The 12,468-nt window shown below is 36.7% G+C and overlaps 1 protein-coding gene across 2 annotated transcripts in view; it reads right to left on the reverse strand.

The window, feature by feature from the left end:
- LOC150092887 (ubiquitin-conjugating enzyme E2 G1-like) overlaps nt 1-12,468 on the reverse strand; it is a 138,923-nt gene that overhangs the window by 101,409 nt on the left and 25,046 nt on the right. The window lies entirely within an intron of this gene.

Genomic DNA, 12,468 nt, shown 5'->3' on the forward strand with positions numbered 1-12,468 from the left:
ATTTTATTTCGCTACATGTGGGTAATTTAGGTAATTGAGGGGGGAGGGGGTATGGAGAGGTAGCACCTCAGTATTGATGTCAGCCACTGATCTCAGGGTAAGGATATTGGGCTCTGGTCCTCACATACACTCAACTCTCACTTATGGCTCCAAGAAGTTGGTAGTGCACACCAGTGGCCACACCCTGGTAAACTGCCTCAGCTTGCAGGCTAAACTAAGTGTATCAGCAATATAGAATGCTGTAAATAGGGAATGTCAACCTTAATGTGCACGAAGTCTGGAATGGCCAAGATGGCAGAAGAATCAACATTGACTGATCAAGGGCATGACAGCAAGATGTGTAGCACATCGAGGGCACACTCCTGACATCTAAGGGGACTTGTGCCAGCCATTGTGTAAGAGATCGGAGCCTCTCCATGTATTTATCCGTTGTCAACCATGAAACACACCATGTCACAATATGAAGTTAGAGATGTGGTTGAGACCCCTGCAACCATCAGCTCTTATAGCTACAGGGAAGAAGAGCTTGAAAAAAGGAATTATAAGACAAGAGCTACTAAAGGTAGCATATGAGGATGATATCCCAAACCCTCCAGGGAGGATATTCTCGGATGTCCCTTATCTGAAAATCAGGAGCAATCTCTTGAAAATAGTAACATGGAATGTCAAAACACACTGAGGCAGGCAAATTAGACAACTTAATCCAGGAATTATAAGTGATGAAGGCTGTTAATTGCAGGTATCAGTGAAGTGAGGTGGACAGATACAGAAATAACAAGAAGAAAAAAATCACTATAATCTACTCAGGCAGTGACTTGCACCTTAATGGAGTAGCGCTTGTCCTAAGTAATACATACATAGTTTATTCACAATATGATACGTGAAAAGGGAAAAGAGATTTATATTAAAAATTAAATATTGCAAATTATGGTCTTCCAAGTCTCTCTATCTTGAACTAACTGGTAGATGTCAGATGGAGTTTTGCAGTTCAGCCTACTGATGGTTTCACATATGTATTGCCAAAAATTGTTTGCATTGTCTTCCTCTACTGCATTTGCCATCTTCTGGTTTGTACAGGATGACGGATTCAAAAAAGGGCAAGACTTCAGGATGTCTGAGTTGATGCCCAAGCCATCTGAGTTGTAGTTTTTTGACTATACTGACAAGTGGTTCTTGCTTAGCCAGATTTAGCACAGCAGAGTTAGTGATGTGGTCCATCCAAGGATCAGTCTGAGACATGTAGTTCCAAAGGGGTTAAGATCTGTAGTTTTTTTGGTGCTTATTGTCCAGGTTTGAGAACCATACAAGATGGATCTACTAGTTGCATGGTATAGTCTTAATTTTGTCTTTAATGATACTAATGATGATTTCCAGATGGGATGGAGTTTGTTATAGAAGACTAGAGCCAGCTGTTTACATTTTCTGATATCATTTTCTGTATTGATGATGTACGATCCAAGATATTGTAAGTCCTTTATTCTTTCTAAGGGTTTATTGTTAATATGAACCTAAGTAATAGAATTATTTCCTAAGTAATAGAATTGCAAAATCTCTACATGGATATTGGCTTATAAATGACAGAATCATAACAGCCAAAATAACTGCACAACCATTCAACTTGTATATTATCCAGGCATATGCACCAACCCAAGACCACCCAGATGAGCTGGAACAATTTTATGAAGACATCCAAACTGCAATCTCTAATGCTAAGTCAGATGATATTATTATAATGAAGAAAAAATCTCTTTTTGCATGAGAAACCAAGGGCTTGGAATCAGAAATGAAAGAGGTGAAAGATTAATTCAATTTTGTGAGACCAATGACCTAATAATTGCCAACACACTATTTAAACCTCCTCCCAGAAGACTACATACATGGAAAAGCTCTGGGGACATCTACAGAAACCAAATTGAACTATATAATAATAATCAAAAGATTCCGAAATGCAATAACACAAACGAAAACGTATCCTGGAGCAGACATAAGATCGGACCACAACCCAGTGATTGCAAAAATCAAAATAAAACTTAAGATACCAAGCCAACCATTTATAAGAGAAACTTATAATTCAGACTCACTTAACAACCAAGACGTTAAAGACTGCTTTATAAAGAATTCACAAAATCCCTTAACAAGTCTGACACCACAACTCACACAGAAAATAGAACACCAATTGATGAAATTAGCATGAACTGGCAAGCATTCAAGAATAGCATCAACAAAGTAGCCAAAAATTTGTGTGTTATGCTCCATCGAGTCGTTTTCGACTCCTGGTGATTCTATGAACATACATTCTCCATTCACGATCTGTCCCTGGCCAATTTCTAAGTGCATTCCAGTTGCTTCTTTAACCCCATCAACCCATCTTATTCTTGGTCTTCCTCTTCTCCCATCAACTTTAGCAAGCATCATCTTCTCCAGACTGTCATTTGCTCACATATGTTCAAAGTAAGACATTTTTTGCTTTATGATCATGGCTTCGAGGGAGCAATCTGGCTTTATTCTGTCTATCACTGATTGATTGGTTTGCTTTGCAGTCTATGATATTCTTAGTATCTCCAAATCCATAATTCAGATGCATCTATCTTCCTTCTTTCACTCTTTCTCAGGGTCCAATGTTCACATCCATACAGTACCACAGGAAATAATACCACTGCTTTCACAATTCTGATTTTTGTTGCGAGGCTAATATCTTTAAAGATCTTGCTTAAATTTGTCATTGCTTTCTTTCCGAGTAATAATCTTCTAACTTCTTCAGTACAATAATCATCTTGATCAATCTGAATTCCTAGGAGCACAAAATTGTTAACTACTTCCATTTTCTCCCCATCTATTTCAAAATCATTAAGTTCACATGTTTCCATGTGAACTTAATGTGAACCCCTTTACCTATTGTGAAATACTCAGTTTCTCCAAGATCTGTTCAGACAGTAGCTTCTTGTTCATAATAAAGATTCCTCAGAAGGATAATGAAATGCTCTGGTACTTCCATTGTTCTTAACTTGTTCCACAGTTTCACATGATCTAGAGTCAAAAGCCTTACTATAGTCAAGGAAACAAAAGGTAGACATTTTTTTGATATTTCTGTGCTCTTTCTATTATCCATCTTACATTGATTTGATCTATTTTTCCTCTGCCTTTTCGAAATCCTGCCTGTTCATCTAGCATTTCTCTCTTCATGAATAGTTCCAGTCTTTTCTGAATGATCTTAAGTAAGACTTTACTTGCATGAGAAATCAGTGCTATAGTTCTGTAATTTTCACTCTCTTGCATCACCTTTCTTCAATAAAAGATAGATAAACTGATTTTTTCCATTCCCAAGGCCATGCAGTTGTGATCCAAATTCACTGACATAGAGCTGTTAAAATTTTAACTGCCTCTTCTCCCAGGGCTTTGAGCAGCTCAATAGGTATTCCATCCCTTCCTGGTGCTTTCTTACTGGATAGCTGTCGCAGTGCCCACCTCACTTCACTCTCCAGTGGTACTGGCTCCTGTGTATAATCCTGCTCTTCAAATTTCCCAGTAATTTTGGAGTCCTTTCTGTAAAGGGACTCTCTGTACACTCTTTCCATCTTTCTTTGATGTCTGCAGCTTCTGTAAAATATCCTTTGTGTTTACTTTTCAATATCGCCACCTTGGCACTAAACTTCTTTGTCAGTTCCTGATCTTTTTTGAAAGGATTTCTTGTTTTGGTCTTCTATTTGCTGGCATTCCTGGTTAAAGTATTTTTTCCTTGTCTCTTCTGGCTTGTCATTGAAACTCTGCATTCAAATGGCGTACTTCCTGCAAATTTCCTGTGGCCTTCATTTTCCTCCTTCCCTGAGCAGTTTTGATAGCATCTTCTGACAGCCATTTAAACTTCTTGTTCTTATTACAAACTGTTGGAATATTCTTCTTTGCTTCTGTTTTAATTATATCTTTAATCTCTTCTCATAGATATAGGGATCATCTGGTTCTCTTTCACACAAATTGAGTGTATCAAATCTGTTCTGTATATTAAAACAGATTCGTATTCAGCTGGTATGTTTCCAAGATTGATTGACATTTGTGATGTTTTCAGTTTCCGTAATTTTACATGTATCGTAGCCACTAATAATTCGTGGCCTGTTCCACAGTCTGCTCCTGGAAAAGTCTTGACAGACTGAATTGCACTTCTCCATCTTCTTTGTCCAATTATATAGTCAATTTGATTTCTGTATTGTCCATCAGGTGATCTCCATGTGTACAATCTTTGTTTGTGCTATTTAAAGCAGGTGTTGGCAACAAACAAAGAATGAATTCTCTGCACAAAACTCAACTAGTCTCTTCCCTGCAGTGTTACAAATACCTAAACCAAAACGACCTGTTATTCCTTGTTCCTCAGTTTCTACCACATTTGCATTCCAATCTCCGATAAGTAGTCATAAATCTCACTTTGATGTTGCATCTATCACTTCTTGTAATTTGCCATAAAATTATTCTATGTCTTCTTCTGGTGCCTCTGTAGTGAGTGCATAAACCTGTATAATGGTCATATTCATTAGATGTCCACTGACTCTGAGAGAAATGATTCTGTCACTCACGGGATTATAACCTAATACATACCTAGCCATCTTTTTTCTGAGTAAGAAAGATACTCCATTTTTATGACTTGTCTCATGTCCTAAGTAGACACCATATAGTCCCCTGACTGAAAATGGCCCATTCCTGTCCATCTAAGTTCTTATTCCCAATATATCCAGCTTCTTGCTATCCATTTCCAAAAATACACTCCCACAATTAAAAAGGAAAAGGAATAAACCTTAGATAAATGAATGGAACAAAGAAAAAAAGTTAAAGAACAAACCTGATTATAAAAGCATGAATAAAGAAATAAAAAAAGAATGCAGGAAAGCCAAAGAGGAATGGATTAAGAATAAATGTAGACATAGAAACCACAGAAGCAGAGAAATGTATGAAAAGATCAGAGAAAAATGACAAGGAGGACAAATACAGTAATTCACACAAGTGTCATTAGAGACTCAAGAGACCATATTCTAATGGGAGAAAAAAGGAAATCATGGAAAGATGGACTGAATACACAAGGAAATTATACGAGCAACAAAGAAATAACATTCCCAAACAGACTGATTTAGGACCACTAATTTTACTTTGTGAAGTTGAAAATGCCATCAGAAAACTAAAACCACATAAAGATGCAGGAATAGATAATATCTTCACAGAATGATTAAGGGCTCTTGAAAGAGGACTGAAATTTCTAACAAAATTATGCAATAAGATATACAAGACTAGATTTCTACCCAAAGATATTAATCACTCAATTTTTGTTCCAATTCCCTTAAAAACAAAAGCTACAAGATGTGAAGAGTTCAGGACAATTAGCCTCATCAGTCAAGTATCAAAAGTCCTCCTATACATTATTCTTGAAAGAAATAAAAGAAAAATAAGCATAGAAATAAATGATACGTAAAGTGGCTTCAAGGAAAATGCAGGTACAAGAGATGGTATTTTCAACGTCAGAACCATCATAGAAAGATATCTAGAAAAACAAAAAGATGTATACCTCTGCTTCATAGATTACAAAAAGGCATTCAACAATGTTCAACATGAGCAATTAATTGAAATCCTTTCAAAAATAGGCATGGACGGAAAATACATCAGGCTAATAACTAATCTTTACTGGAAACAGACTGCATCTTTGAGAATAAATAGAAAGACCTCAGAAGAATTCCCAGTTCAGAAAGGTGCGAGACAAGGCTGTGTGTTGTCTCCGATTCTCTTTAACCTCAAAGGAATAACTGTAGGGGCCAGAAATATTAATAACCTATGATATGCAGGTGACACGGTTATTCTAGCTGAAAACAAAAGTGAACCTTAAGACTCTTGTGGATGAAACCCTCAAGTACAACAAACAGTATGGCCTCAGTTTCAACTTTAAAAATACAAAAATCATGATAATTTCAAGAGAAAAGAAAATACCAAAAATATGCATCAATATAAAAGGAAATAAATTAGAACAGGTGCAAACATACATATACCTTGGACACTTGATCACAGAGAATGGCAGGAGATGAAATTAGAAAAATAACTGAAATTGCAAGGTCAATTTTCAGTAATATGAAAAATCTACTGACATCTAGAGAATTAAATCTAAAAACAAGCCTAAGAATCTCCAAATGTTACATATGGTCCACATTATTATACAGTGTAGAGACATGGACACTCTCCAATCTGAGTGTGAAAAAACTGGAGGCCTTTGAAATGTGGATGCTGTGAAGAATTATGAAGATATCATGGAAAGACAAATGAAGAGGAACTAAAGATGGTAGGCGTAAACAGGAGACTGATAAAAGAAATTAAAAAGAGAAAAGTCGGCTATTTCAAACATATTCTGAGACATAACTGCCTACAAAGACTGGAGTGAACTGAAAAATATAGAAGACTGCACCTATCTCTCATATGAGGAAAGCAACACAGAGGAGCAGAATAGGACATGTTAGAGACACATGGTAGTCAATCTCCTGGAGAGAGACGACACCTGACAGGGTAATTTAGATAAATGGTTCACTTCACTAGTTATTCAGTGATGAAAAATGTTTTAGAAATAATCTTGCCATTCTGATACGTGAGTGAGGAAAAGAAACTTTCACATCCCTTTGTAAAGATGAACTAAGGTGGAGAGAGATTAGTATTCTGCTCTTTGTTGTTCAGGAATCTTACATTCTAGTCAAAAGAAAGACATTTGCCCACATGTCACATATACATCAAAGCTGCTCCTGATCTATCAAAACTCATGTGAGACTTCTCTGACATTTATATAAAGGAGGGTTGAAGACAGAGGATAGCAAATTATAAATCTGATATCACAGGAATATTGGTTACAGTTTAGGAAAGTTGGTGGTTAAGGCCAGAACTGCATATAGCAGAAATGCTCTGCTTATTAATGAAGAGAAGTGGATTGGAAAGGCACTATACTTGTTTTTCAGGAGCAAGATTACTAGGCTAAGTAAACATTAGACAATCTAATGCTTACTTAACCTAGTAAATGTGTTATAAGTTACTCGTACACAAACTTAACGTGGAAGTTAAGTTTGTGTACGAGGGTGGTCTGAAAGTTCTCAGCCTTGACCATGGATGGCAACACTACTGGCAAGATTTTTTTTCCCCCTAAGTTGGTACATCTGTCATAAGCATCCATGTGAAATTGCAAGTCATTCTATCAAGTAGTTTGTTCTATACAGCTGTCTGAAGCAAACGTTTTGTCAGTATCCCTTGAAATGAATAAAATTGAGTATCGTGCAGTTATAAAATTCTTTGTAAAAGAAGGTTTAATGCCAAAAGAAATTCATTAGAAGTACATAAAATGTTTATGGGCACTCTTCTCCTTCATTTTTGACAATTAAGAAATGGGCTGCCGAGTTTAAACATGGCCGTACCAGCCTTGAAGATGATCCACACGAAGGCCGTCCAAAAAGTGTAACAACACCAGAAATCATTCATCAAGTGCATGATATGGTATTGAATGACCAGTGAGTCAAAGTGCGTGAAATTGCTGAGACTGTAGGCATTTCAAAAGAATGCGTAGGATATATTTTGCATGAAGAATTGCAAATATAACAACTTTGTGCAAGATGGGTGCCGAAATGTACTTGCATGAAAATCTCTGAACAGTGCTTGAAGTGTTTTAACAAGAATAAAACTGATTTTGTGCATTGATTTATTACTATGGATGAGACTTGGATTCACCATTACACACCAGAATCCAAACAGCAGTCAAAACAGTGGACAGAAACCAGTTGTTCAGCACCAAAGAGGACAAAGTCGGTTCCATGAGCAGGAAAGGTCATGGCATCAGTGTTTTGGGATGCTAAAGGCATCTTGTTTATTAATTATCTCGAAAAGGGTAAAACAATAACTGGGGAATATTATTCCGATCTTTTAACGAGATTAGACAAAAAAATTTGTGAGAAGACCCAGTTTGCAGAAGAAAAAAAATAATTTTTCATCAGGATAATGCACCTGCCCACAAAGGTGTTTTGGCAATGGAAAAATGAAGGGATCTGCACTATGAATTGTTGGAACATCCACCCTATTCCCCAGATTTGGCTCCCTCTGACTTCTGTCTCTTCCCAAAACTAAAACTCTTCCTTGCTGGTCAGCATTTTTCTTCGAATCAAGAGATGATTGCAGCTGTAGAGGGGTATTTTGCAGATCTTACTGAGAACCACTACAGGGATGGGATAATGGCACTGGAGCATTGCTGGAATAAATATATTAGTCTTAAAGAAGATTATGTTGAAAAATAAGAATAATTTTTAAATTATAAATTATTTTTTTTCATTGTTAGGCTGAGAACTTTTCAGACCACCCTCATACAGCTAACAAAGGCACAAGAGCTAGATTTTTTCTCTCACAGAGCAGTGAGTGAATAGAACAGTTTGCTTGTTAAAGAGATGAATGCATCTAGTGTGAATGAGTCCTCGACTCCCTGTGTGTCTAATATTATTAATAATATCTATCATTCTCTACATGGAGACATTCATCAATGGACTCACAACAGGCTAACAACTCATTTACCTCATTCATCACTTCCCAAGTGAAAAAGCTAGTCCTCGTGCTTTACTTAGTTTCCATCTCTTTAGCCAAGTAATGTAAAATTTCCTCTGCATTAATCCTGTAAAACCCTTTTAGTAACATTCAAGTTTCTATTATATACACCCCCCCCCCACACACACACACTCTTTTTCTGCCTTTCAACCAACTTCTGCAATGCAGCAGGGATTGCTTTGCAGGGAGCATTCCATCTTGGTTGCTTGCTTCTAGATCCTCTCTCTCTCTCTCTCTCTCCAAGAAACCAGGTGATCAAACTTATGCACAGTAATCTAAATGTGGCCATATCAGAGCCTTACAAAATGGAATGAGAACTTCTTTCTCTCTACTTGTTAGTGTGTCAACGAGCAAATAATTCTATGAGCTACTCTGGCTATTTTTGCAGTATGCCTGCTGAACTTCAACTCCTTATCTCCCTCCTCCAAATCCCTAGCTTCATTTTCTTTTAGTACAATTTTCCATCAGTGTAGTACACAGCTGTCCATTCCAAAATAACTTTACACTTTTCCTCATTAAACTGGCACACATTATCTTTTTCAGATCAGCCAATTTAAATCTTCATGCAAGCCTTGATTTTATACACTACCCAATTTTGCATATCAACAAACATATTTCCTTCAGATCATTTCCTGTATCATTAATGTGCAAAATAAACACTCCAAGCACAGAGTCCTAAAGCACTGTTAGTCACTTGTCTTGTGGATTCTGCTCTTCCATATATTACTCCTTGGTTTCTGTCCAGCCTCTTATTCATCCATATATCAGAAATATGAGCAAATGGAGATGCATACAAAGTACAGTTTCATATCCACCCCCAACAAAACCAAAGCAGCAGGTTGAATTTTGGTCCTAATGATGTTTATAAAAGCAGTCAGGCTTCCACAAAATTAATTAAATAAGATAACTGAAATTGGGTTTTATTGGTCGGAATTTGATACAACTAGTAACCGACTAGTTTCACCATGTTAACTAGTGGCTTCTTCTGGGTTTGATGAACATACAAATATAAACTTAAAACAACAAGCTTTGATTATGAATCAATACATAACTGAAAAAATTATACCGAATGCATGGGAACTGTTAAACAATATAAATAAGTGGAGCATGGATGCTAGCACATGGTCAGTCATTATTCAGCAGGTGCACCCTATAGTTAGCCACAAAATTAAACTCTGATGTGTGGAGAGATCTTATAAGTGATTTCCAAATATCACACAGGATCATCCGCTCACTGTAGCTTCTTTTATGTTGCAGAAGCTGTTGTCATCTTCTATGTATGGTATAGAATCCCATTCAATGTCGTGATGAGTGTCGGAAAAAATGGAATGCCAATCCTGAACTGTCCTCTCTGTTGTTGATGTCTCCAATGTGCTCCTTTTGTCTTATTGAAATTTGACTTCTTGAAATTTGTCCAATGTAATTAAGGCCACAAGAATATGGGATATTGTAAACTTCATGTAAACTCCAACTTAAACTTAACAAGTTTAAAAATCCCTGTGGTATGAAAGGAAGGTAAAATCCTTATGCTTGCTGCATAAGACTGGTGCAAAAAAAGAACGAATTATAAATTGGTCCAGAATGTTGCATTTCTGTGGCTGCAGAAACTAATGACTGGAATACACGAAGGTAGAAAGAAGCAAGATTAAAAGACCAGCATAGATTTCTTAAGGGAAGGTCTCAATATCTCTTAAACATTCAGAGATGAATGGCTACGAGATAGTCAGTTGTTTGCTGATGAGATAAAGCAAGGAAAGTTATCAATACCATGACTCATGCATAGCCCTTCATGAAGATTTTCAAGCTAAGGGCTGAAATTGGTACAAATTGGTGATTTAACCCCATAAAGCCAAAAAATACCACTTTCAGGGAAATTATTTTACTTTACATTAAGTCATAAAATCATGCACTAATTTGTAAGATGTTAGAAAGGTTGTTAGATGTCGCTGTAACACAATTAGCAGTAAACAATTGCCTTATAGTTGTGGAACAACTATAAGGCAATTGTTTACTGCTAATTGTGGATATTCTCCTGGACAGCCTGCCCGATAATGGGAAACAGTAAATGATTATTAAGCAACCTGCCAGTTCTTCAGTACAGATACTCTCAAATTATCCAGACTAATTGAGAAGAGGATGCATACACACTTGAAAAAACTTGAATAATCTTATTCTAATTATAGTGAAGGTGACTGTGTAGCTCTGTTAAAACGGTGTTTGCTTTCATAACATTAACCTCTCTACCTGCCAAGGTGGATGAAATAGTGAGGCCAAATTGCACTTCTTATCCATGTTATTCAATACATCATCCCCCCCAACGTCATGGCCGTTTGGGGGGGTTAAGCCAAAAGAAAGGCCATTATATGTTTAATTCACCTAGAATTTCCTCCATATTAATCATGTGTACATTAAGGTCTATTAATAGACCTTACATGGAAGGGCTATTAGTTTAACACCACCAACTACACAGCACAATTCAGACAGTCAAATTCCAGATGATGGGAGTAAATCTATTTTTGTACACTCAATAGGAAATTTTCAGAAGGTACAATACTTGAGAAGAGGCTAAGAAAATTGTGGAGGAGAAAATTAAGGCTGAACAAGTTGAGATGACTAAATATTAACTTTAAAAAAAAGATGAGAAATCATGAGAATATAACAAGCATCTATTTTTGATATTTTGGAAGACATGCAAGGAGTTAAAAGAAAATACAGAAATATATATAAACAACGGCTATATTTAAAGATGCAAGTCAGCCAGCAGTTAGAAGTGGAGCTACATGAAGAAAGATATACAATCAGGTGTAGGACAAGGCTACACACCATCTCCATTGGATAAGGTGAATGATATGGGGACTGCAAAAACATTGTCTATGAAAGATAAACTGTTGAGATATTTATTGAACTGATGCTGGCAGGATTTTTCATATACTAAAATGAGAGGAAGACATAAAGACAAGAGGCTGAGGAAGTTGTGAAAGGAAGCAGTACAGCAATAAAGTTTTTTGCATAGAGTGGGGGAGTAGAGAATGCACTGAGAGAGAGTGGCAAGAGTTCCAATAGCTAATAAGTAAAAGGTGATGTGATAGCAGTTATCTTCAAATGGGCCGAGTCTATTAATACCACACCACAACCTCCTTCCCCTTTATTCCTGATACTCCTGGTATTGCATAAAGAAATATCAGTGCATTATCAATATTATTATATCTATTACCAATCTCTCCAGTCTCCACTCAGTTCTGATATATTCGATATATTCTACTATACATTCATTTCAATGCCACTATCCTCACAACAAGGTCATTTTTACTAGCTTCCATCCTGGCAACTAGTTTCCCCTACTCTAACACTCATTTCCTCCACAGAACCTCTCCAAATGTACCCTTCAATAAACAGATACAATCTGTCTCTTCTGCTCAAATACAGGCTCTCGTCTAATATGAAATGAAAAATACAAGCACTCGTGTATTCCAGACCTCTCCTCCTACACATTCCTGCTATCCTGTCACACATTATTGCTGCTCTTCTCAACTGTGGGCAAATACTCATGGCCTTCCCTCTCACATTTCTCTGCCAGACAAACATTATCTCAAATCTCTTGCTACCTAATTCATACTGCCTTTTAGTTCATTTGCACCAACCATCACTATTGTTATCTAAATTTTCAGTTCTTTGCCAAGGTCAGAGTCTGTATTATTCCTCCTCAGGCAAGCACTCCTCTAACATTCTATTCTTCACACTGCTGATTCATTGAATTCTTATATACCGCACTCCTCAACAGTTCATTCATTCATTCCTCATTCTCCTTGTTCTCACATTTTCTTGCTTTCTTATAAGTAATCTTCTGCAGAAACGTTTTTCAAAACTAATACTAACTTA

The sequence above is a fragment of the Typopeltis vanoorti genome, chromosome 24 (assembly GCF_054136105.1).
Source record: "Typopeltis vanoorti isolate ZY-2024b chromosome 24, IOZ_Tvanoo_1.0, whole genome shotgun sequence".
Lineage (NCBI taxonomy): Eukaryota > Metazoa > Arthropoda > Arachnida > Uropygi > Thelyphonidae > Typopeltis > Typopeltis vanoorti.